Below are 25,010 nucleotides of genomic sequence, written 5' to 3'. Positions count from 1 at the left end.
TGCACGGCTGGCGATGGCGGGCCTTCCGCAATCATAATGATCCCCTGAGTACTAGCACTCAGAAATAAGTTAAAATTTTGACTTGTTCACTGTAAGTAAAGGAAAACAAACAAAGAAGGTGTTCTGCTCCACTTAACATCAGGAACACCTTTAATTTTTAAAAACATGTTTCAGCAAACATGTAAAAATATAATAAAGTCTCTTCAAAGTTAAAAATGTTTTTTTTTTTAAATACTTTCCTCTTAGTACACAAAATAATATCACTGCACTGAGATGTGATTTTTAAAAAATGACAGATTTCAAACATGAAAACAGAAACATTTATGCCTCCACCCCTACCCTGACAACTATTCCAATAGTGAACCAAAAGGTAAGTATGCTGTAATGCGCATCTTTTGTGTGGCCTGGTTGTTGTTCTACATGGAAAACTTAGTTTATTTAATCAAACATAAGTGTTTTTGTACAGTGCATATCCTGAAAACATGTATTTCAAGCTGCTCTCATATGTGATAATGAAGAAAAATAAGGCAACGTGAAATAAAACAATTGCCTAGGACTGCACAATTTGGTCAAGTAGGGAAGCCGCGAAAGATCTTAGATTTTCTGGTTTAGCATTGTTCCATTAAGCCACCAGATGGATATAACTTCCCTGTCTTATTTTACATAAAAGGTTAATGCTTTGCCTTTAATTCTTGGCTCATGAGGATAGGGTATGGATTGCAGACAGAAGCTTCATGAAGGCTTGGCTTATTTTGGGCTCAAGCGTCCAAAATAACCTCGAGCTAAGACACTTGGCTCAAACTTGGTTCAAACTGTCAGTGGCTAACCCACCACTATCATATAATAGCAATTAAGGAGACAAAGGCATAGGAAGGATCTGATTTGACTAACATTAAACAATTTAGTGAAACAAGTGTTTCAGCACCACATTTCAGGTCTCCTTGTTCCAAGATTCATAGATTCCTCACTACACAATATTTTAGGGATGGCACTAGAATGCGGGATCAGTGTCTAACGCGGCCTGACTCTAAAATGGTGGCTTAGTGAGAAGTACGCAGAGCACCTGTGGTGCTACGCATTGAAGTCTGAGCGATTTTGTCAATTGTGCTGATGCTGCAAGTTAATTATGAGGAGAGCTTCACTGCGGGGGCGTTTTTCATCTCCACGGTGATCTCCACGTAAATAGTGCCTGACCCTAAAATGGCGGCTAAGTAAGGAGTATGAAAATTGTCTTCTCTTCTCCTGGGGTGCTGCGCAAAAAAACCTAGGCATTTTGGAAAATCGTTGCTGAACTTGTGCCCACAGATTAAGAGGGTTACAACAAACAAATGATGGACGGAATGCTGACAATGCAGACATTCTCCCCCAGTCAAGAGATCTGGGTTAAATCCATTGTTCTTTTGCCCACTACACCACCCCAGTTTAGACATGGCCATATGCAAATCAGTCTTGACCCTGTGCCTCATGGGAACAGTCCAGCCCGAACTGCCAAGCCATGTCTTCCCTGGACCAGAATCAAGCATCCTAGGACCGGTTTCTGGCTATCAGCCGTCATCAGCCAGGATAGCTTGACTCCAGTGGCGTAGTGAGCACGGGTCCCACGTCTGGGAATACCCATCCCACTTAGGGCGAAAAGCGTTACAACAAACAAATGATGGACGGAATGCTGACAATGCAGACATTCTCCCCCAGTCAAGAGATCTGGGTTAAATCCATCGTTCTTTTGCCCACTACACCACCCCAGTTTAGACATGGCCATATGCAAATCAGTCTTGACCCTGTGCCTCATGGGAACAGTCCAGCCCGAACTGCCAAGCCATGTCTTCCCTGGACCAGAATCAAGCATCCTAGGACCGGTTTCTGGCTATCAGCCGTCATCAGCCAGGATAGCTTGACTCCAGTGGCGTAGTGAGCACGGGTCCCACGTCTGGGAATACCCATCCCACTTAGGGCGAAAAGCGTTACAACAAACAAATGATGGACGGAATGCTGACAATGCAGACATTCTCCCCCAGTCAAGAGATCTGGGTTAAATCCATCGTTCTTTTGCCCACTACACCACCCCAGTTTAGACATGGCCATATGCAAATCAGTCTTGACCCTGTGCCTCATGGGAACAGTCCAGCCCGAACTGCCAAGCCATGTCTTCCCTGGTCCAGAATCAAGCATCCTAGGACCGGTTTCTGGCTATCAGCCGTCATCAGCCAGGATAGCTTGACTCCAGTGGCGTAGTGAGCACGGGTCCCACGTCTGGGAATACCCATCCCACTTAGGGCGAAAAGCGTTACAACAAACAAATGATGGACGGAATGCTGACAATGCAGACATTCTCCCCCAGTCAAGAGATCTGGGTTAAATCCATCCGTCTTTTGCCCACTACACCACCGCAGTTTAGACATGGCCATATGCAAATCAGTCTTGACCCTGTGCCTCATGGGAACAGTCCAGCCCGAACTGCCAAGCCATGTCTTCCCTGGACCAGAATCAAGCATCCTAGGACCGGTTTCTGGCTATCAGCCGTCATCAGCCAGGATAGCTTGACTCCAGTGGCGTAGTGAGCACGGGTCCCACGTCTGGGAATACCCATCCCACTTAGGGCGAAAAGCGTTACAACAAACAAATGATGGACGGAATGCTGACAATGCAGACATTCTCCCCCAGTCAAGAAATCTGGGTTAAATCTACGCCACTGGAGTCAAGCTATCCTGGCTGATGATGGCTGATAGCCAGAAACCGGTCCTAGGATGCTTGATTCCGCTCCAGGGAAGACATGGCTTGGCAGTTCGGGCTGGACTGTTCCCATGAGGCACAGGGTCAAGACTGATTTGCATATGGCCATGTCTAAACTGGGGTGGTGTAGTGGGCAAAAGAACGATGGATTTAACCCAGATCTCTTGACTGGGGGAGAATGTCTGCATTGTCAGCATTCCGTCCATCATTTGTTTGTTGTAACACAGATTAAGAGGAGCATTTCATTGAGGGGCTGATTTTGTCTCCACGACGATCTTTATATTAACAAGAGCCTGACCCCAAGATGGCGCTGGTGTCTCAGTTTCAATGAAGTGATCAATGAAGTGATTTTCATGGCCAACGTTCTACAATATTTGGTGTCCCAGATAATTTGTACACCCACTGTACTGCCATTCAGCTGACTTCAGAAAATGACTCCTCACATGTGGAAACCTTGAGAAGTGGCAGATCTCATTCCCACAGGCAGGGGCCCACTGCAGTTGCATGCCCTAACGTCCCACAGGAGGCACCTGGAAGCTAGGGGGGGTCTCATAGGACAACTATAAGGTGGTGGCAAGCCCTCAGTTGCCATTGCCTGACTCCAACATGACGGACTCGGAGCTCCGAGGACGTACCATCCCACCTCGGCCATCGATATGAGCCTGACATTTATGGGGCATCTAGCAAGGGATCCTCCGCTGAACGATACTGGTCAGTTGACAATGCGCCCCTATCTGGACAACATAATCATGCGAGGAGTGCCTGACCCTAAACTGGCCGCCATGAGTGGCCTTCCACACAAGCACTCTTTCTCCCCATGTGGGCGAGGGACCCAGCATTTGTTCTCCGGGGCTACAGGGTGTTATGTTTGCCATATGTCCACCTAAGGACACCGTACCGCGCTCCCTACGTCACCAGCTGTCACCACTGGAATGTTGACAGTTGACAGCTGGTGGCCGGGTGAACGGTAGCATCTGTTGCGTTCTGAACGTCTCGGAGCCTGTGTTGGGCATTTAATAAAGAAGCCCGCAAGAATCATTCTCAGTGTGCGGAGTTGTCTTTACAAAATATGGCGACGAGCACCAACACGAGGATCTACTCATGTCAGTGAAGAAAGAGCAATATACACACAAAAAAAGAAAAAAAGTAAGAAGAAAAGATTTTCAGAAGGTCAGTGTTGGGAAAAAAAAAGAAGAAGAGTTTGAAATATATAACACTTAAAGAGAAAAAGTGTTGAAACATTAAATTACATTTAGTTAATGAGTGAAAGAAAATAGAAACCGGCATCAGCGTATGAGGTAAAATGAAATGCGCATAGCGAAGAATTTAAAAAGCATGAAATTGGTGGCGCATGAGAAGGAAATTGAAAGAAACGGGATTAAGTCAAGTAGAAGTGAAAGAAAAGAAAGTGCAAAGTAATATTTTGGCTTACCGTTAATACAGTTAAACGGTTCCGCATGTTATTGCCAACTGTCAAGTGTGACGAAAATCGTGATGTGTGTACACAACCTCGAAGGCTTGAATCAGCTGTGTACGTGGCACGTTGGAGTACGCACTGACGTGGACGTTATCAGCGGCCATTTTGAATGGGAATAAACACAACGTTGCAGTCTTCAATCAAACGCATGATGAGTCTGCGCAACGTCACATGGAAGGGAAACAAAGAGCATCGGGTGAGCAGAATCTTTACTGATAGAAGATCGCTCGAGGAAATAACCTGATGAGGAACTTGAAATGGATGTAGAGCGAAATTAGCAGGTACTGTTATAACGCGATGACAAGGAATGAAATGAGAGTAATTAAACTGTGTACTGTGTCAGAAAAAAATGACTGGCTGTAACTTCAGGTAAAAAGCAATTCACAGAAGTACTTCAGCACTTCTACTCTTACAATTGAAAGGACTGTGCTTAAGCTGAAAATATACAAGGAACTTTAAAAAAAATAGATATATGTGCAAAATAAATTATCTTCACGCTCTGGTTAATGAGAAAATAATACTTGGCAAAAATGTACATAAATAAACTCTCAGTGAGGAGAAAAATTAAAAAGTAACATAGTGTAACCCTTAGATTTTGAGTTAAGAATGGAACATAAGCATGGCTTCAGGTTACCTATGGAATCTAACACGTCCACAAGCCTTCCTTCCAGGTATGGGTGAACCGGAAATAAAGTGGGAGGAATGGAGGGAGTACTTCATGAACTACATATCAAATTTTGACGATGACTTTAAGGCTGAAAAAAAACTCAAAACTCAAAATCTTGCTACATAGTTTGGGAGCTGGCGGTATAAAGGTATACAATAGCATTAATAAGAAGATAAGGAGTGAAGGTGAGGGAGATGTGTTTGAAAATGATATTGACGACCTAAACACCTATTACAAGCCCACTGTCTGCGTGGGAGTGGACAGATATAAATTCTTCCACAGGAAGCAGGGCAAAGAGGAATCGATCGATGACTATGTGTCTGTGTTGAAAAACTTAGCCCTTAACTGCTGCTTCGGAGACTTACATGACGAGTTCATAAGGGACCAAATTGTGATGCAAGGGTCAAACAGCAACATCCAAGACAATTTGTGGGCAAAGGGTGAGTACCCTCTGCAAAACATAATTGTCATTGCAAAGAAAGCTAAACTAACTGGACGTTGCACGAAAGCTGTCATTGCTGAGAACAAAGAAAAGAGTGAGGGAAGTACTGTAAACAGGGTTTCGGACTCAAAATAAATAAATAAAACAAACAGAAATTACAGGAACTACAAACCAGCACAAGAAACAACACAGTACAGCAACAGACGGCGCTGTCATAGATGTGGAAGCACTAATCACATGGCTGATGACACAAAGTGTCCAGCACGGACTGTGAAATGTACATGTTGTGGTGTAGTAGGACACTTTCAGAAGGTGTGTCACAGAAGGAATACGGGTTCGGTAAAAATTGTAGAAAATGAAGAAACATACAATACGAACACATCTAAGGATGAAGATGCAAATATGTTTGTGTTAAATGTTAATGATGAATGCATCTCAAGTGTCAACGTGAACAGCAAGTCACGGACAAAAAAAACGGTTTGTGAAATGACAATTGGTGGTATTGAAATGAGTATTGTAGCGGACTCGGGTTCACCGTATACAATAGTGAACAGTGAGGTATGGAAGGAGAAATTCGCACCTCATCTTGGAGAACAGCTCGATAAGGCTGACAACTCTATCAAAACGTTCACTGGAGACCCAATAGAGGTATGTCGTTCAGGAAATTGAACTTTGCCTTCAAAGGAAGGGAGTCCGTCTACAAACTCTATGTATCTGCAGTGGGACCCTCTGTGTTTGGGTGGATGGACCAAGGGGATCTGGGAATTAAACATGATCCCAGCAGGTCAGACTCAGTCCTAGTTGTGCATGACAGCGAGAATTACATCAAGACCTTGTTAGATAAATTTCCCAGTGTCTTCAATGGGGAAATTGGTGCACTCAAGAGGTATAAGCACAAAATACAAGTCAAGAAGGATGCCATCCCAACAGTGCATAAAGTTCGGAACTTGCCATTCTCAATAAAAGTAGAAGTAAAGACACAACATGACAAGCTTCTTGAGGATGGAATTATAGAACAAGTAGAAGCTTCTGAGTGGGTGGCACCATTGGTAGTGGCTAAATGGCCTAATGGCAGCCTATGGCTGTGCATTGACTTGCGCGATCTCAATCAAAACATAGTGGTTGAGCAATACCCACTACCAAAGATCAACGAAATGCTGGCGAAAGCGAAGGGTGTAAAGTGGTTTTCGACAATAGACTTGAAATCCGCATATCACCAGGTCCCTTTGCATCGTGAGAGCAAGAGACTTACCTTGTTCATAACGCCTTTCAGATGTTACCAGTTTAATAGGTTGCCCTTTGGACAATTGCCTCAGCTGCAGCAATGTTTCAGAGGCTAATGCAAAATATCTTTGTGGATGTTCCTGATCTCTTGATGTTCCAGGACGACATCCTCGTCATGGGAAAGTCCAGGCAAGAGCATGACGATAAGGGAAATCAGGTTCTAGGCAAACTTGCGGAAAAAGGTTTGACAGCAGAACACAAGAAGTGTAAGTTTGCTTGCCGCAAAGTTAATTAGCTGGGACACGAAATTACAGGTGAAGGAATCCGTCCAAAGAAAGAACTATTGGAAGCCATCAATGAAGCCCCTGTACCCAAGTATAAAGAGGAGTTATGATCCTTCTTGGGATTAGTAGAATTTTACGCGAAATTCATAAAGAATTTCTCTCACAAAACTTATCCCCTCAGACAATTGTTAAAATTGAAGAACAAATTCATATGGGATGATGAGTGTCAAAATACTTTCAATTTCTTAAAGCAGAAAATGTGCTCAACGGTACCATTACAAGGCTTCGACCCCTCTCTTGACAACATTATTATGACTGACGCAAGTTGTAGAGGACAGGAGCTGTTCTAACTCAAAGGGACACCAGAGGCAATGAGTATACCATAGCCTTTGCCTCACGCTCCTTGACTCCTAGTGAAGAAAAGTTCTTAGTCATTGAGCGTGAGGCACTAGCATGCGTTTGGGGTCTTGAACATTTCAGGCAGTTTGTCTGGGGTGGCAAGGTTACTCTACGCAGCGACCATAAGCCACTGACTAAAGTCTTTACCACTAAGGGTTTGTACGCAGCATCACCTAGGCTTGCACGGTTATCAATGCGATTGTTTGATTACAATTACGTTGTAGAGTATGTCCCAGGGGTAAAGAATGTTGTTGCAGACTTTTTGAGCCATATGCCCATACCTGAACGTGAGAAATATGAAGGAAGTGATGAACTTTGCATTGCAAGTGTGAAGGAGGAATTAGATGGAATATCACAAGAAGAGTGGATCTCTGAGAAAAACAATGATAAGACTTTGTGTGAAGTAATTGAGAGGGTGGCAAAGGGTTGGGGTCCCAAGACAACCTTGCCTGAAAGACTAAGACAGTCCTGGGAAGTGAAACATGAACTATCCAAGGAAAATGATTTACTGTTAAGGGGGGAATAGGTTGTTCCACCTTACGCGTTAAGAAGGAAGATAATAGAGATCTGCCACGAAGGGCATCTAGGCATTGCAAAAACTAAGAATAGAGTGAAGAACAGTTACTGGTGGCCAAGAGTGAGTATAGCAGTTGAGAGAGCAGTCAGGGACTGTACCTTATGTCTGAATTCAGACAAGTCACAGATGACTTTTAGACCCCCGTTGCAGCCTATTCCCTGCCCGTCCATGCCATAGGAGAGGGTAGGAGTGGACATTATGGGACCCATAATGGAAAATGGTGAACAGGTATATGTAATTGCCCTTACCGACCATTTCTCAAAATGGCCCGAGGTTAAGTTCATTACCCAACCAGATTCTTTGAATGTGGTAAAATTTATTGACGAAGTCTTCACACGTGAGGGGCTACCCAAAACCATTATCAGTGATAATGGGCCCCAATTCACGTCTGACACTTTCAAAAACTACACCCAGAGGAATGTAATCTGTCACAAAACCACCTCTGTATATCACCCCGCAGGAAACGGGGCGGTAGGGAGGTTCAACAGAGTCATCAAGGGCATTGTACAACTGGCTAACAGCAGTAGACGGGATTGGAAACGGGAAATACTTAAAACCGTTTGGACTTACCGCATCACACCTTGTGCCACTACCGGACACAGCCCTTTTGAGCTGATGCGAGGTAGAACCCCATTGTCCAAGGACAATGTAGGTTGGGCCAAAGCAGCTAAGAGGGTCAATTGGTCAACAGAACATGTTAAGGGAAAAATTAAAGTAGCACAAGATATCTGCAAGGATAGGTATGATTTGAAACATGGGTGCCAACCCGTCAGGCTTGAAATTGGGGACACAGTTAAAGTTAAAAGAAGCGGTCATGTTAGCAAAGGCAATGATAGATACACACAGCCCCTTTCTGTACGCAAAGTGTACCGCAATTCAGCTTTGCTCAGTGATGGTAAAGTGTGGCATTTCTCTGCCCTTTCACGGTGCACGAACACCCCTGTTGAGCGTGACATCAATACTCAGACACACACTCATACCTATGGTAGCACGTTCACTGGTTTGTCAGATGAGGAAATGGACTGCAAACCTCAAACCCACAACACGACTGAGCATTCCGCTCCAGAACTGATCACTTCCCCTCCCATCCACAGTGGGCCGTGTTCCTCCAGTGCAGGTAGAACGAGTAGAGTGTTACCTCCCACACCTACACTCAACAGTGTCCCCACCCATGTTATCAGCAGGGTGGGAAGGAGGTTATTACCACCCGTTAAATTGTCAGATTATGTTCGTGAGTAACTTATTGTTATTTCTCACCAAATGTAACCAGGTTACTAGTTATGCTTCACTGTTGCCTTCCTCCCCATTCTTCTTCTCTTTTCATCCTTGTTCCTTTCCCCCGCTCTCCCACTCTTCCTATCCCTCTTCATCCCCCTCTCCTTTCCTCTACATCTCTTTCCTTTTTCCATATGGGGGAAGATGTGTTATGTTTGCCATATGTCCACCTAAGGACACCGTACCGCGCTCTCTACGTCACCAGCTGTCACCACTGGAGTGTTGACAGTTGACAGCTGGTGGCCGGGTGAACTATAGCATCTGTTGCGCTCCGAACGTCTCGGAGACTGTGTTGGTGCATATAATAAAGAAGTTTGCAAGAATCATTCTCAGTGTGCGGAGTTGTCTTTACACAGGGACTTCTCCGAGAGTGACCACAACGGCTCTTTCACCTCTCCTCCCATGGGGTGAGCTGGAGGATGAGGAGGACGGCGTTTTCCTAGTAACACCTGGATGGTTGCCTTCTATGGCTCCATGACGCTGCCCCATGGGCGGCAACAGAAACTATTTGTACCTACCACAGAACCCAACAACCCTTGGTCGTTGCCCGGTGGAGCTGTCCTATGCAGCTATAGAGGAGTCTGGTTCACCCCCTTGACCGTCACCTACCCAGCCGGACATCGGACATTTGTTCTCACGATTCTACGGCTTCATCTGTCTTTCTCTTTGACTGCTTTGAATGCTTTGCTCAGAAACTATTTGGCCTTTATCGAGGAGCCTGAGTACCCCTGGCTGTTGCCCGGTGGGGCTGTCTCACGCAGCTATAGAGGAGTCTGGCTATTGCTCACCCCCTCTGCCGTCACCTACCCAGCCGGACATCGGACATTGTTTCTCAGGGTTCTTCACGGTTTTATCTGACTGCCTCTTAGACTGCTTTCTATGCTTTACTCCCACTGAAGTACTTTCCCCCCTCCGGTCTTCCTGACACTATCTGCAGTCCCCTCCCATGTTCCCCCCTCCCCCCTTCCCTCCTTTCCCCATTTGACATGACTCTTGGTTTTGGCTATGCGCTAATAACTTACTTTATTCGTGTAATCTCATGTTTTACTCCTCAGCCTATACTTGTAACTGCAACTGTAACTGTAACTGATGTATCTTTCGTAACCTGTAACCTGCGGATCCTCATGTAAAGCGCTCTGATACCTCTGGGTCTAGCCAGCGCGTTGTAGAACTTTTCGAATAAAATAAATAAATAGAAGACCGGGTGTTCTTTCCTCCATGGGTAAAATCAAATGATTGTTGGTTTACAGTCCTGCTTTGTTATCACATGCTTCCTAGCTGCATTTAGTTTTATTTAGATTTTCCTATTTCTTTAAGAAAGGAGCAGTGAAATTGGTTGAGAAAGCGAATTACCCAAGAGCGCACAATTTTTCACAAGGAGCAGCCCAGATTAATCAACACATGCCTTCTAGTTCCATAATTTCCATCTTGCTCATTGCACAAAAACTGGGATGTGAGTGGTTCTGATGGTGAGACGAAGCCTACTCTAGACAAATAAATTCCACTGTGCTTTGCATCCTGGCAAGACTTTAAATACAGAGTTCTCAACCACCATATTTTTGCAAAGTGGTAAAGCCAATATTAAACATCAAGTCTCCTTGTGGCACAGTTCCCACTGTCCCATGTCTAGCTGTGGAAACTGTGTGTTTGTGTCTGTCCACCTTTGTTATGTGGACTTTGTCAAGGATTTCTTTATAGCACTCGCTACCTTAACTGCACCTGTTTCTAAGTACTCATAATGTTTAAAGGTAAGAGACTAAATGCATATGGAAAATGTGAGACCTAATTTTCTATTTTATTCCAATTCAATAATAGTTATTTCTTTTGTACATTCGACTCACCAGAGGTAACAATAGCAAGCAGATAATGGATGTGGTAGAGGGACAGTGACCCAGATACAACATAGTACATTATTGTCAAATCTTGGACTCTTCTGTAGGCTTTGGGCTTAATTTAGAGGGCAGTATGGGATGAAACCCTCAAAATAGTTCCACAACTCATTTTCCACATCATGTGCATGCTTCACTTTCCCTACACCTAACTTACACCTGACTCCCGCCATGATGGCGTCAATGTGGCCCTTGGTCACACCACAGACCATACTTTTTTGGCCCCTGGAAAAATGTTTACCAGTACCCATGTACCCATCAGGGATTGAAGCCTAGGAAAAGTTAATCTCAAAAGCTAGAGCCACAGGGACTGTGAGTAGGTAGACGGCATGATTATGATCACTGGAGTCCCTTAAAATAATTACCTACAGGGATGCAAGATTGAAGCCCACAGCCTCGTGGATATTCCTTCACTGCTGCACTCCGTATGCAAGGCCTCTTGTATCCGTGAAAGGCACATGCCTGCTCTCACAAGCACGTGTTGCCTTTCCACTTGGCCGAGCTCTCTGTGTGCCTGGGAGTGTGTTAGTACAGGGCTCAATGCCAGACGCCCCAGATAAGATCTCCGAAGAACTTTAGAAATGTCACACACATATGTAAATGGAGTGGCTGTTTAGTAGCAACGGGCATCACAATACAGCCCTGAGGACTGCAATTAGTGGAACGTGAGCCAGGATTTCAGCTCGACTTCTCATTCTCGCAGAAGGGCTGGGAGGGGTTTGTTGTACAGCGCGTACTCGGCTCCTTGGGAGGTTGGAAGACAAGGCCTATTAATGACCGGGAGCGGGTACATTTCCAGGTCAATGAGGCCCTGGAGGAAAAGCCACGTTTAACCAGTTAAAAGCAATAACACTGTCTTAGCAGGATGCCAAAGGTGCGCAGGATTTAACTACCGCAGTTAATTTTGCGACAGGCCCGTGCCTTTAAAGGCGAGTAGTCTTGGTAAACGATTCTTTACAACCAGCTGGAGGAGTAGCCTGTACCTGAGCGTCAGAAATATTCCTGAACTTTCCTGTGAGATTAGAGGCATGCCATTGTTTGACATTTGAGGTCTATTTACTATCGTTTCTTAGCATATATTTTAGGCCCTATTGTAAGAAAAAATTAAATCTCTGCAAGTAGATTCATTGAAGAGATTCACAACTGATTCCCAGTTCACGAAAGCTTTTTTGCCTGCGACTTTTCTCAATTTATGCAGTTTTCAAACTTCTAATGATAGCATGTTTGCATAGTCAAAAATGTAAATGAACAAAGTTAGTACATTGGTGGGGGCTTATTTACAAGCCCCTTGTGCCACCAGTGCATCACTTTTAACATGGGAAAAAGTGACACACTGGCAGCGCAGGGGACTTGTAAATAAGCCCTGTGATGTATAAATATAGCCTTTTTAAAACACTTTTGTAAACAATGGAAATGTTTTCCCATATATAACTTTCAGGGGCAGATTTACAAGCCCCTTGCAACACTTTTGCGCCTCCGTTGCATCACTTTTGTGATGCAGCGGCAGTGTGAACAATGCAGCCAATTTACAACATGATGCATCTTGGAAGATGCGTCACTTTGTAAATCCCTGCGTCACATTATACCTGCGTCAGGTATAATGTATGCAGGGTGTGCGATCCTATGCAGGAAAGCCTCGTAGAAATGACGCAGTGAAAACTTGCAGATTCTAGGATGCCACTGCGTCAAAACCTTACGCCTGCTTGAAGCGGGTGTAAGTATACGCCTCACCCAAGCATTGCTGAAGTGTGTCATGCTTCTGACATGACTCCAGCAAAGCGGGACTTCTGTGGAAACAGATGCGTCAGAATTTCTGACGCATCTGTCAATCCTTGCACCATGGTGGGCTGAATTGCAAATATGGCGCATCCATGGTGGGGGAAGTGTATCGCAGGCTGGCGTAGGGAAACTGACGCATCTCCACAGATGCGTCAGTTTCGTGTAAATCTGCCCCTCAGTACTTCTGGACTTCCAGAGAACTTAGGGTCAGACGTACAAAACATTTTTGAGTTCGCAAACAGTTTGATTTGCAGAATCGGGCTGTTTACGACTAAAAAATGCTTTTTATTTACAGTACAACTACAGAATCGCAGTTTAGGTTTGCGATTCCGTATTTGTAAGGGGCGTGTTTAGGGCGTCCCTTCCAAATACCAATTCGCAGTGCTATGCCTTAATGTTCTGTGACCAAATCCCAGTTGAAAAACACGATTATTTTGCCATCAATTCAAAATTGGTTGTAACTCATTCCCCCTTTGAGAAACTTAAAAAATATTTTTTAAGACAGCCAGTGGTCCCACTGACCACTTTCTACTCTAAAAATGAAAGTAAAACGTTTCATTTTTTAAAAAATGCAACCCATTTTCCTTTGATTGCTTGTACTAAAAGCAATCACATGCATGGTTGTCTGCTGACACTAGAAGGTCACTAACCCCGTGATAGCTATCATTCCTAGTTTGCAACCCACGTCATTAAGATTCATGAGGTAGATTGTTTTGCAACCCACTAGGAACTGATAATGAATAAATTAAAGTGGCATACATTAGGAATAGCGATTTCCGTATTGCATTTGGAGAATGTTGGAATTTGGTAATCGCTATTTCCAATCTTAGTACATCTACCCCTTCATTATTTGCATACAGCCTCTAACTATTTGTGCATCATTGACACCACCTCATCCAGGTGTAAGTTTTGAAGTTTAGATAAGTGTGGTTAAGGCATTGCAAATTTATGGGTGTAGATGTTATTTGCATTGTATATCCCTAATCTCAACTCCCTGACACTGGGAATGCACATTATTCTCCCCTTATGTGCCTCTTAGAAGTTTGGGACCTTCGGTAACCTTCCCGCTTGTAATAGCACATCTGCAAGTACATATGCAAATGTGCTCCAAACCTGTCTTTTTGAAACATGTGATACTTTTGCAAGCAGATTGTTTTCTGTGATAGCTTTCAGAAACAGACTAGTTATTTTTTAATTTTTGGCTAAAGCCAGTGTTGGGCTTGAAAAAGGTCCCTTGCAAGGCGCTGGAGTGCATGCAGCCATGCCTCAAATTCTCAATCGCAAGCCCAAATATTTTTGACTACCACCACATCACACATGACAATCATGCGTGTACGCTCAGGCTTTTCTGTAATATTGAGTGTGACCCAGAGCAAGGCTTTGCCTCCTTTGTGATAGACTAACCACTGTCACCTCACAGGACTGACTGACAGCGTTTGTTGCAAACTGAATACAATAGCTGGACAACAGTTTTTATGCCTTGTCTATTTAGACGAACTACATCCAGCCTCTTATGTGTTTTAAATTGTCCTTTCAGACTCCTGCAACTGGGACCTTCACCCATCTACCTGGGACATGAGTGTCATATGCAATTACCTCACTTGCATGTGCAAAGGATGCACGAAGAGAACTTATCTATAATATCACGGATAACCCCTTCTCTGCCCACATGGACCAGGGTCAATAATATTACATACAAACAACATCCACTGTGGGAATCTTTTCAGAAAAATAAGAAACCCTCTACCCACCGTTTAGGGAAGCCAACATTGAATGTATTTACTCCTAAACACCAGAGGTTCCCTACCCCCCTTTTGTAATTGCATACATAAATCTCTTGTGCACTCCGTTTGGACAAGAGACATAGATGTAAGGTGATACATCACATTATGCGGTAACCAATCTAATCTTAGATGCCTGGTCTATATTTTACATCTTATCAAACACGTCCGTGTCTAAAATTCAAGATGCCAGCATGTGGAAGCGTGGACTTATGCATTGGCTGCTTTTGTGTTTATTGGAAATTGTTAGACATATTGAATCTATAAAAACCAATTGCCATTAACTGTGGATGTTTGTTGTCAGATTTACTTATTCTGGTATACAAACATGACAGGGAACAGTATCCATTGAACTCTGGTAATAAAGTCTGGTGATTGTTGTCTGGAGGAGACCTCGAGATTCAACAGGGGTCGAAACGTCGACATTTGTTTCGCCTTGTTGTTTTTAAGAATTAGTTCACATGCTGTGATGTGATATACACGTGTTTTCTCTGTTTTTTCTGTAACGCATAGAAACAGTAAACTATTTTGCTTTTTTGTGTGTTGTGTATATCTTGTATTTGTTTCTCACACTTGAGCACTCCTGCACCTGCACTTTTGTTATTAACTATAATATTATCTGTATATAGAATTTGTTTGTTAGATGAACAATACAAAGAAATACTTACGCAAACCATTGTCAGCTAAAAATTATTTTCCGATTAATCTATTTGACTTGTGTTTGTTCGTAATATTACCAAAGGGAGTAAGGACCCTCTGGTGTTTAGGAGTAAATACAGTCAATGTTGGCTTCCCCAAACAGTGGGTAGAGGCTTGACCATTTTTCTGAAAAGAGTCCCAGGGTGGACGTCGTTCGTATGTGAAGAGAGTGTATGACCCAAGTGGCTGTTGCCATACTGGGTTCTATTTTGCTATTTTGTATTTGGCTATACATTAGTGGTACCTAATATAAAGGATTGGAGGGAGAGACCAGAGAACAGAATGGAATTCCAGGTTTTCCACCCAAGATGTTCCACTGATTGTCGTCAGTGAGTCAGACAGGAGTGTTAAGGAAGGGGACAGAAGGTACTTATTTAGAGGGTTATCCCTGCCCTGGCCGATTGTCCTCAGGCAGAAAATACACCTCCGCTCAAACAGTTAAGTGAGGCAGCCTTCTTTTGTTTTTGGGCTCCCTCTGCCTTCTACTCACACTTGTGTCAAAGACCGTGGCTTGATCCGTCTGCATGTAAATAGCAAAAATGCAGAAGTCTCCAGAACCGGTTACACACACACAAACTACTGTAATATGCAAATCTGTTGCCAACTAGGGCATAAAGATGGGAAAAGTCTTCCAGTAGGTGTGCCAAGATTTCTTCTCTGAAGCTAGGTTCACCACACCAGAGTGATGAATAAACTCTTTGAGCTCCAGGATTGGAGTATAAACTGCCAACTCTCTATGCCAGGTTTGGCACCAGAAAAGTGCAAACTGGACTTTGACCTGCCAGGATAGGCTGCTTGACTCATCTTTGAGAGAGAGAGCTGTCCAACTGTTCATGGAGGACATGATGCTGCTCAGCAGAAGTAAGAGTTGTGAACTAGCTAAGGCAGGATGAACAAACAAACATCACTGCCGTACCCAGAGAAGACCTACAACAGTCTGCGAGGGTGAGACCCTGGGGTCAACATCATACCCCTGCAGTATGACCTGACCGAGTATCCCCGTGGATGGGGAGTACAGACAGGATTTCGATGTTCTGATACTGCAATCAAGCATTAAGAAGCCACAAGGAACAAAAATAATCTGGATTCCAGTCTGAGGTCCCTACAAAAGGAGAAGGATTGCCAGAAGTGAACCACATCCAAGGAGGTGCCTGCACCCACTACAAAGTACTCAACGGGACTATCTCGGCTGGGTATTTAGATTGTGTGTATGTTAGGTTTGGTTCAGGTCTAAGTTAAATGCCAAGCAACCAGGCCCGCCTTGCTGTGGGCACCATACTTCCATTCCGCCCCCAGGACTGGTGCTGGTACTTCCGATTCTCACATGTGACATTGTGTTTGCATCACGAAGGCCAGACACACACACACCTGTTGTTCGGACTGGGGTGTGGTCCCGGCCTCCTGTGCTTAATGAACCATGCCCTGCACACCGCAAATTACACAGCTACTTTTCAACACTGAGGAACCTACAGTCACTCACTGCCTGCCGTAACCCAGGAAGGACAACTTAAAGCAGGGGTCTTCAAAGTGTGGGGCGCGACCCGCAGGGGGGCCGTGAAGTGATGGAAAGGGGGTCGCGCATTGCCAGTCACACTTCTGCCCAGGCCCATCGGACAACAAGGGATTCAGCCCCCCTCCTCCCCCGTAGTGTGTCTCAGCTCAAGCTGCTGTGGGCTCTGCTGGGCTGTGTCTGCAGTCTAATCTCCAGCACAGCCCGGCAGGCCTGAGTTTTTCACAGGTCGTTAAAGACCATTTGCATGTTTACATACCTTTTTAGTTACTGAGGCTTAGGTTTTTTTTCTAGTTCCAGTACCCCCTGGGCCCCAACTCTGCCTTTTCCTTACATTTGTATTTTTCATTTATTGCAGCAGTGTGTTAGAATGCATTTCATGAAAAGAAATATAAAGTAGGGTTGCAAAAAGGAAAATACCAGCCATTTGATGTTTAAAGAGCCTGCAAAGGCCTCCTCTTGACACTAAATGGGATTGTAAATAAAATCATATGCATTCATTCGTAATGTGACTTTTCCTCTGTCTTTGTTCCCTTTAATTATCACTATTTATATTTGCTGTTCCAAGTACGAACAGATGAGTGCTGAAATATACAGCTTTAGGTGACTTCTTATTTTTATACCGTCTGGGACATCAAAATAATGAGCAGGCAACCCTAACCATAGGACTGCAAGTGTGAAGCAGGATCAGCATATTATTTATTTCCTCCACCCTCGATCCCTGATTAATGTCATAATAGCAATAGTTTAACTTATATCTTTAAACCCTACGCTGCCATCAATTATATGCTGAGTTACTTCAAGAGTCTGGGAATGCACCCTGCATTCAGAGAACTCACTTCTCATTCTCACACTTCACTTTCACGCTCACCCTGCACTCACAGCGATCACAATGCACTCACACTGATCACCATGCACTCACATCATTCACCCTCTCACCCTGCACACACAGTGATCACTCTGCAATCACAATGCACTTGCGTTGTTCACCCTGTACCTCAGCCTGCAGTCACACTACTCATCTGCACTTATGTGACACCTCATTCACCTGCCCCCTCACTGCTCAATTTGCAACTCGCTCAAACAAGCCCATTATTAACCATGCATTCATTCGTCCCACTCTGCACTTTCATCCGCACCCAAATTCATATAGTCACCTCACTCATCCTGCAGTCACTCCTCTTTCCCTACTCTCACACTGTTGCATCGCTCACCGTGCACTTACATGGGCACTCTTCTCATCCACAGAGAGCAGATGGTTAATGTGCCTGCTACAAAAAACATGTACTATGCAGATCACAGAACTTAGTGTGAGGAAACTATGAGTAGCACTATAAAAAAAAATGTTTGTCAGAAAGGAGCTACAGAGAGATGAGGTGTTTTGTTGGTGAGTGGTAGTGAGGGAATTTATGGAGAAGGAGGAAACGGGGGATGTTGCACCAAAAAAGACTGTTGCGCCATCTGTGACCAGTGTTATGGCCAGCCCTGCCTGGGAGTGCAGGTCCCCCGCGAAGGGTGGCTCCCATGCTTCTGCCTATTACTATTATTATTTACATTTGTAGTGCGCTAATGTTACCAAAAGGTGTGCTGGGGCTAATAGCCATCTGCTGCCTGAAGGCAAATGAGAAACATACAGAAGGGGAAGGAGAACCAGCCAAATGGGGTGACCTACAGAGTATAGAGGCAGGTTTTTATATCTTCCTAATGGATAATAGATTCTTGGTGGAGCAAAGCAAAGGAGGTTGCACGTTCCATAACTGTGTGGCCTGCACCAAAACAGCAAGACAGACAATTCATGCCTTCCTGAATTAGGGAACAATAAGCAGAGTGGCACAGGCCAAGAGGAGCATACGGGTCCGACCCGTGTGCTCGGTGTGGAGAGATGAGAGGATGAGAAAGGACAGCAAGGGAGTGAGATAATTTGATTGAAGAGGTCAGGGATGAGGAAAAATGTGAAGTGCCGAAGGGAAGTGCGGACATGCAAGAAGTGAGTGTAAGGGAAAGTTGAGGGCACAGAGGAGGGCTACTGTCAGACTGTGAGAGAAGATAGCTGAGAGATGATCTGTGACCTAAAAAGTAATTTGATGCGACAGGGGTGACGGACAGCAGCGATAGGGGAAGAGAGGGAGTACTGGGGTGGGTGCTGAGCAGTGATTAATTTGTAATAAAACATTTGCCAGGGACCTCACCAGTAGGCCACTGCAACTTTAACCACCCACCCATTGCCTTGCGTGTGCGGCCAATGACAATACCTATGCAACTACCAACCATAACACTGTACAAGTGTGACTATTTCAAGCCCCCAAAGCTATAAGAATGGCATGGATGTCAGGAGTTTATCGTTTTTAATGTATATTGAATTAATAAACAGCTGTTCTGCTCATCTCTAAATTACACAGACAGAGCCACCATGTGGCAGACGGTCATAGTGCCAGTGTGCACAATCAGGTGCCAGTGCGGAGCACCGGAAACCACCTGCTCAAATTAAGCACTGGTGCTGAGGTAACAGGGGAGAGGGAAATTGGTTCAAGAAGGTGTTTAAAAACAAAGGAGAGATGTAAAAGATGAATTGAGGGACTGGAGAGGTGTAAGATACAAATAGACAACAATTTGAATGGAGACACTTGAGGTGAATGAGAAGTGCTGATGGGCACGGGAAGTGACGGGCCAGAGAGGCCATGAGATAAATGCAAGAAACTGTTAGAGATGAGGGCAGTTAAAAGACAGAATGGCAAAAGGTGATTAAGGGTAAAGTGAGAAGTTGAATGGGGAGAGTTCAGAAGTTGTAAAAAGGGGTGAAAGAAAATGGCCTGCAAAGTGAGAGAGGGATCCGGGATTGGGAGAGGAGAGAGGGATGGAAGGGAGGGGTGAGAGGAAAGAGGCATGGGTATATTGCTTAAATCTGCACAAGACAGCTAGGGTTTTAAGGGACCCCTGCTGCTCCCGGCCAGGGCCAGGTGAGCTTCTAACGTGGCAGCACGTATTCCTGCGGAGTGGAAGGCCCATCACAAAGGTTGACTAGACATCTTTCTGATGTTAATTGCTGTATTTTGGTTATAAACTGGTACTGATGGGGTGAAAGCTTTCCTCAGTGTTACTGTGTGCAAAAAATGTCAAAATAATGAAGCAATTCTATCCCAAAATAACGCGGCATCACATAACATTATTTAAATTTTCTTCCCACACAATTTAGTCAAGCCTGTCGTGTAATTTGGTCCTCACCTGCCTCGTATTTCCAGAAGCCCTGCCTACAGGTTTAGAAATGTTTGTCAGGAGGGGGTCCTTACGACTGAAAATGTTGACAGGGGGTCTCGGCACCCAAAAGTTTGAAGACCTCTGACTTAAAGGTACTGTGCAGCAGAGGGAGAGATAGAGGAGGAAATGGAGCTTCTATTGGAAAATAGATAGAAGCCTGTAAGGACCCTTGACCTAGTGGGTCACTTTATTAGACTTTCTGTATTCTGCACTCCACAGAGAAGAACACCAAAAATGAAAACTGTGACTGTTGCATTAACAAACGCTGGGAGAGACTGTCCTATGGAAACAGCTTTAGCTCTTTCCCTCATAAGCGTTACGAGTACCAAGAATCCACCCACAGTATTCTGTAAAGAATTACATTGTGTACACTAAACACAAATACTTCTTTTTCTAAAGAATAAGTAAGTTGGACATTGGTTTGTTGGCCTGTATTGGTTATTAATTGAATTTTGAGTCTCTTAGCCTACACAGGCTACCTGAGTAAGCCTTGGATTGTTCGCATTTGGTCCACAAATGAGGTTAAGCCTTCACACCACTGGTAAATAACTGATTGATACAATCTGAGCTAAATAACTCCTGACTGCCCAGAGACTCCTGAAAAATTACACACAGACAGCGTAAGCTGTCTTGCCACACTGATGTTATCCATAAAATTCATAATCAAAATACTTACATCAATACAGGGTCTTTTGGCCAGCATTTTTCATTCATTGCTCTGGCATTCACATTTTGTGTTTTTCCATCACAGCATACAGCATGGGGTAATTAGTCAGGAAACATTATCCATTGGCCGTCTCTCACTGTGGTAGTGGCATTTTGACCGTTCACTCTCATCTGAATGGATGCACCTCAGTGCCAAGGCTGTTGTGGCTGTGCACCTGGGCCACTCCATTTTTCTATAGTTGATATTGTGTTATATTTTTACATTTTTTCCATATTGCATATGTTTGTAAAATTATAAATTAAAAAATGCGCACTTGCAAAGGTCATAATAATTCGCTTAGCCAATGCTTATTTCATTTGGTTCTATTACCATGCATAGGCTCAAATAGCCCCTTTTCCTGTCTGCGAAAACCAGGCATCTGAAACCCCAAACCCTGCATGTTTCATGGAACTGAAACAAGCTTACATGTAATTCAAGTTTCACACCTATACAAATAATCGCTTCACTCAAAGAGAAAAGGCTATAACTTTCACTCAGGCACAAAGTTGCCACAGTACTGCACAGCACGAGCAAGATAAACCTCTCTCAAAAAGTGTTGTGTAATAGGGCAGCTGATGTTCAAACCTTTCTTACAGCTATTAACTTGATGATGCAGACAGGTATTACATACAAAATGCAGGATAAAATATACTTGGCACACCATTGTTACTATTATTATTTATATTTGTGGTGTTGAAAAATTAAATTCCACTTGCAATGTTTTGAAGACGTTAGCAAGCTACATGCTTCAAGACGTCTGCAAGAACCTTTCAAAACTTTGCCTGGGAGTGAAAAGAAAAGAGCTTTGTGCATGAGAACTTTCCTGCAAATTTTTCTTTTTGGGAAGAATTGCCCTACTAAAATTAGATTTTTGAAATGATTCTACCCCAAACCTGCTTTTACAGGATATATTTCCTGAAAACAGAACTTTGCAACTGCAAAAAGACTTAACAATGTTCCCCAGGGAAATCTTTGCACAACCCGTTACAGTGTCATAAATGGGAAAAATTAGGTGTAGGTACTCACTATAAAGGCAAGAACTTAGTGACATTGAGATTGTTAGATCTTGTTTAGAGCTTTTAGATGTCTGTTGTAGAAGATGTATTGTGGATAGCAATACTTACAGAAATGTTTGGTCCGCCATTGCTTATCATGGGTTGGCTTTCTTGTCAGATTTGCTTGCTTCTCAATCAACTACTTTTCTTTCCCAGCTTGTGTTTATCACACCCGTGGATCTCAGCTGGTTTAACTTCTTTCATGGGAAGTCTTGTATCCTTCCATTGCTCACACCCGGGAACTACATGTTTCTTTTCCTTTGAGAACTCCATGAAAGCACATTGTCTTACTTTCTCGCGCATGTGCTGCTTTCTTCTCACATCTCTAGCCCCCACACTCTCAGTGCTGCTTTTCAACCCTCTCAGGTCACCTGTAAAAGCATGAAAGCCCAGGCACTGGCACACAGAGCCAGCATTTACAGTGCTGGGAGAAGGGCGGCTTGCTGCGAATCTGGGGCCAGATTTACTAACCTTTCACACAACACAGTACTATAAAGCAACTTGTTCCGCTGTGTTGTGTGAAACGGAGAGAGCAGAAATGTGCCATATCTACTAAGATATGGTGCATTCCCGTTTTTTTTTTTATTAGAAGAGTGATGAGAAGCATACATACATCAGCGTTGGGAAGCAAAATAAACAGCAAATTCTATCATGAGATGAATACAATATGAAGGCAACATACATTCTGTGGAAGGCAATCAAAACGGTCATTAGCAAGCATAAAAAGTACATTATTTGGAGTAGAGGGGAACAACATGGAGAAGAACAGAAATTAAAGATTAAACTTCAGTGACTGGGCCAGTGAATACACCTGTCATCCAAGACTGAATTGGATCCCATATATGCCTCAGCCTCCACCTCCGTGGTGCATTCTCTACAAACGTGATCTCCAACATGCTGATATTCAGAAATTCCCACCACCAGTTTCAAGGATTGCGGGTCTCAATAGAGAGCCAGAATTGTGCCAGCAAAATTCTAGCCAGAGATATTGCAAAAAAATATATACCAGCTAAATGAGGAGAGATCCGAGGATAATCAGTTTCGGATCCGTCACCACCCGGTGATTTGAAGTGCTATTCATTTTACCAAAAACGAATTTCCAATTAAAGCACAGAGCAGGACAAGGGGCAATGATATGAACAGCATTAGCAGCCCCAGAGCACAGCTGAAACAGCCATCATCCTACCGAACCTTCATAATAAGGTGGCGGTCTGGAGTATAATAAAGCCATTGATAAATTTAAAATGATGCACATTAACACGTTACATTTCAAGAGATGACTGTGCTAAAAGGTTACTGCACCTCAATTTGTCTGCCATTACTGCTATGTTAAGAAGTCGACTCCATTTATTAACCCTGTTTCGAAATGGAACCCCCGTTAGACCAGAGAGTGCTGATAAATTAGCTTATATACCAGGCCAATATTTCTCTTTGCTGGAGCCTTCGTTACCAGCACTAGTAAAGAATGACAAATTTCCTAGCTAACGTAACGGAAAGTTTCAATTCTATTAAGGACTTGGAGGCGAGGATAATGCCTTCTTTCTTCACTTTAATGCATAGCAGCGAAGACAACAAAAGAACTACATTTCCCATGCAATAAAGGGAACGTGTAGTCACAACAAAAAAAACATGGTAACAACCAATCACAGCACATCAATCCAGTGTCCAATCAGGGCTCAGGCAGCGCAACATAGTCCTTCAACAGTGTCCTCTCCTCCTCTTTCTGAGCGCGTAGTCAGCCTCTCTCCGCTCTTCAAGCATCCTGCTTGTTGGAGTCCGAGCCTGAGGACAAGAGGAATATATTAATGGAGGAATCACTGAGAAATTATTGCAAAAGAGTCATCCACAATGCAAACAGGGTCATGAGCATTCAAATTAACAGCTTTACTTACTGTAGTACGGGGAGAGGTCTCCTCCAGGAAACTTGGGCGGGATAATCCTCGCCTCCGAGTCCTTAATAGAATTGAAACTTTCTGTTACGTTAGCTAGGAAATTTTTCATTCAATGTCAGGACTGGAGGCGAGGATTATGCTTGTTTAAAGCTTGCCCACAACCAAATGAGCCATATTCAGAATCGGTTTGAAATAAAACCGCTTGAATGTAGAGTCAGAAGACCAGTCTGCCGTGTTGAGAATATCCTCAAGCCGCGCACCTAAGCTGAAGGCTTTAGAAGCCATGGCCCCTCTAGCGGCGTGCGCTCCAAACTGGCTAAGGTTGTTACCTGCTTCCTGCATCACCCAACGAAACCATCTGGCAATCGTGGGTGAAGAAACCGCTTTAAAGGGCATCCGCAGCGAAATGAGAAGCTGCCTTTCCCCTTGGGGATGGAACTCCTCCGTCATCTCTTCATAAGCCTTAAGGCAGTGAACCACACAAAGCTTCGGAGAATCCTGGAATTGTGGGTAGGAAATTGATCTGGTATGGCACTTAGTGCGCCTGAGCAAAGTAAACGTCACCCCCTCAGGAGTCACAATTCTGCTAGAGACGTCCAGAGCCTGAACGTCGGACACCCGCCTACAAGAAATAAGGCACAGAAGCATCGCCAATTTAGCTGACAATTCTTTCCAGGAGAGATACCTATTCTGCTGCCAGGATAAAAACAGGTTAAGGACTTGATTCACGTCCCAGAGAGTGGAATAGTGCGCCTCTGGCGGTAGGGACAGTCGTATGCCCCACAAAAGACGGCAAACTAAGGGATGTTCGCCCACCGGAGCACCATCCACTGTGATGTTGCCAGAAGAGATAGCTGCCTGGAAGGTATTAACCGATCGATAAGCTAAACCTTCGGAGGCTTGATGAGCCAAAAATTTCACTATATTCACCACATCCGTGACCAAGGGATCGAAATCCCGTCGCAAATACCAACTAGTCCATCTGTTCCATGCGGATCTGTACCTCTTGACAGCACTGTCCGCCCACGCCTTGGAGATAAACGATTCAGCCTCTCTCGAAAGGCCAGCGGCCTCCCATCTACGCCAGAAATCTGCCATGCCATGAGCTTCAGTGAGTTCGTGGATACTAGCGGATGGGGAGACCCTTCCGGATTCATGAGGAGAGTCGGAAACTGGGGGAGTAGGATTGGAAAATCCCAAGAAACCACACTTTGGACCTCCACAGCGGAGTGATCACCACCAGATCTGCTGCTTGCCTGCGAACTAGTGCAGTTACTCTCGTGATCATTGCAAAAGGTGGGAACGCGTAGCCCAGTTCCGCACTCCAAGTCTGAAGGAAAGCATCCGTCGCTGCAGCAAGAGGGCCCGG

Source organism: Triturus cristatus, chromosome 3_2 (genome assembly GCF_964204655.1).
Source record: "Triturus cristatus chromosome 3_2, aTriCri1.1, whole genome shotgun sequence".
NCBI classification, from domain to species: Eukaryota; Metazoa; Chordata; class Amphibia; order Caudata; family Salamandridae; genus Triturus; species Triturus cristatus.
Note: the sequence above shows the minus strand (reverse complement) of the source record.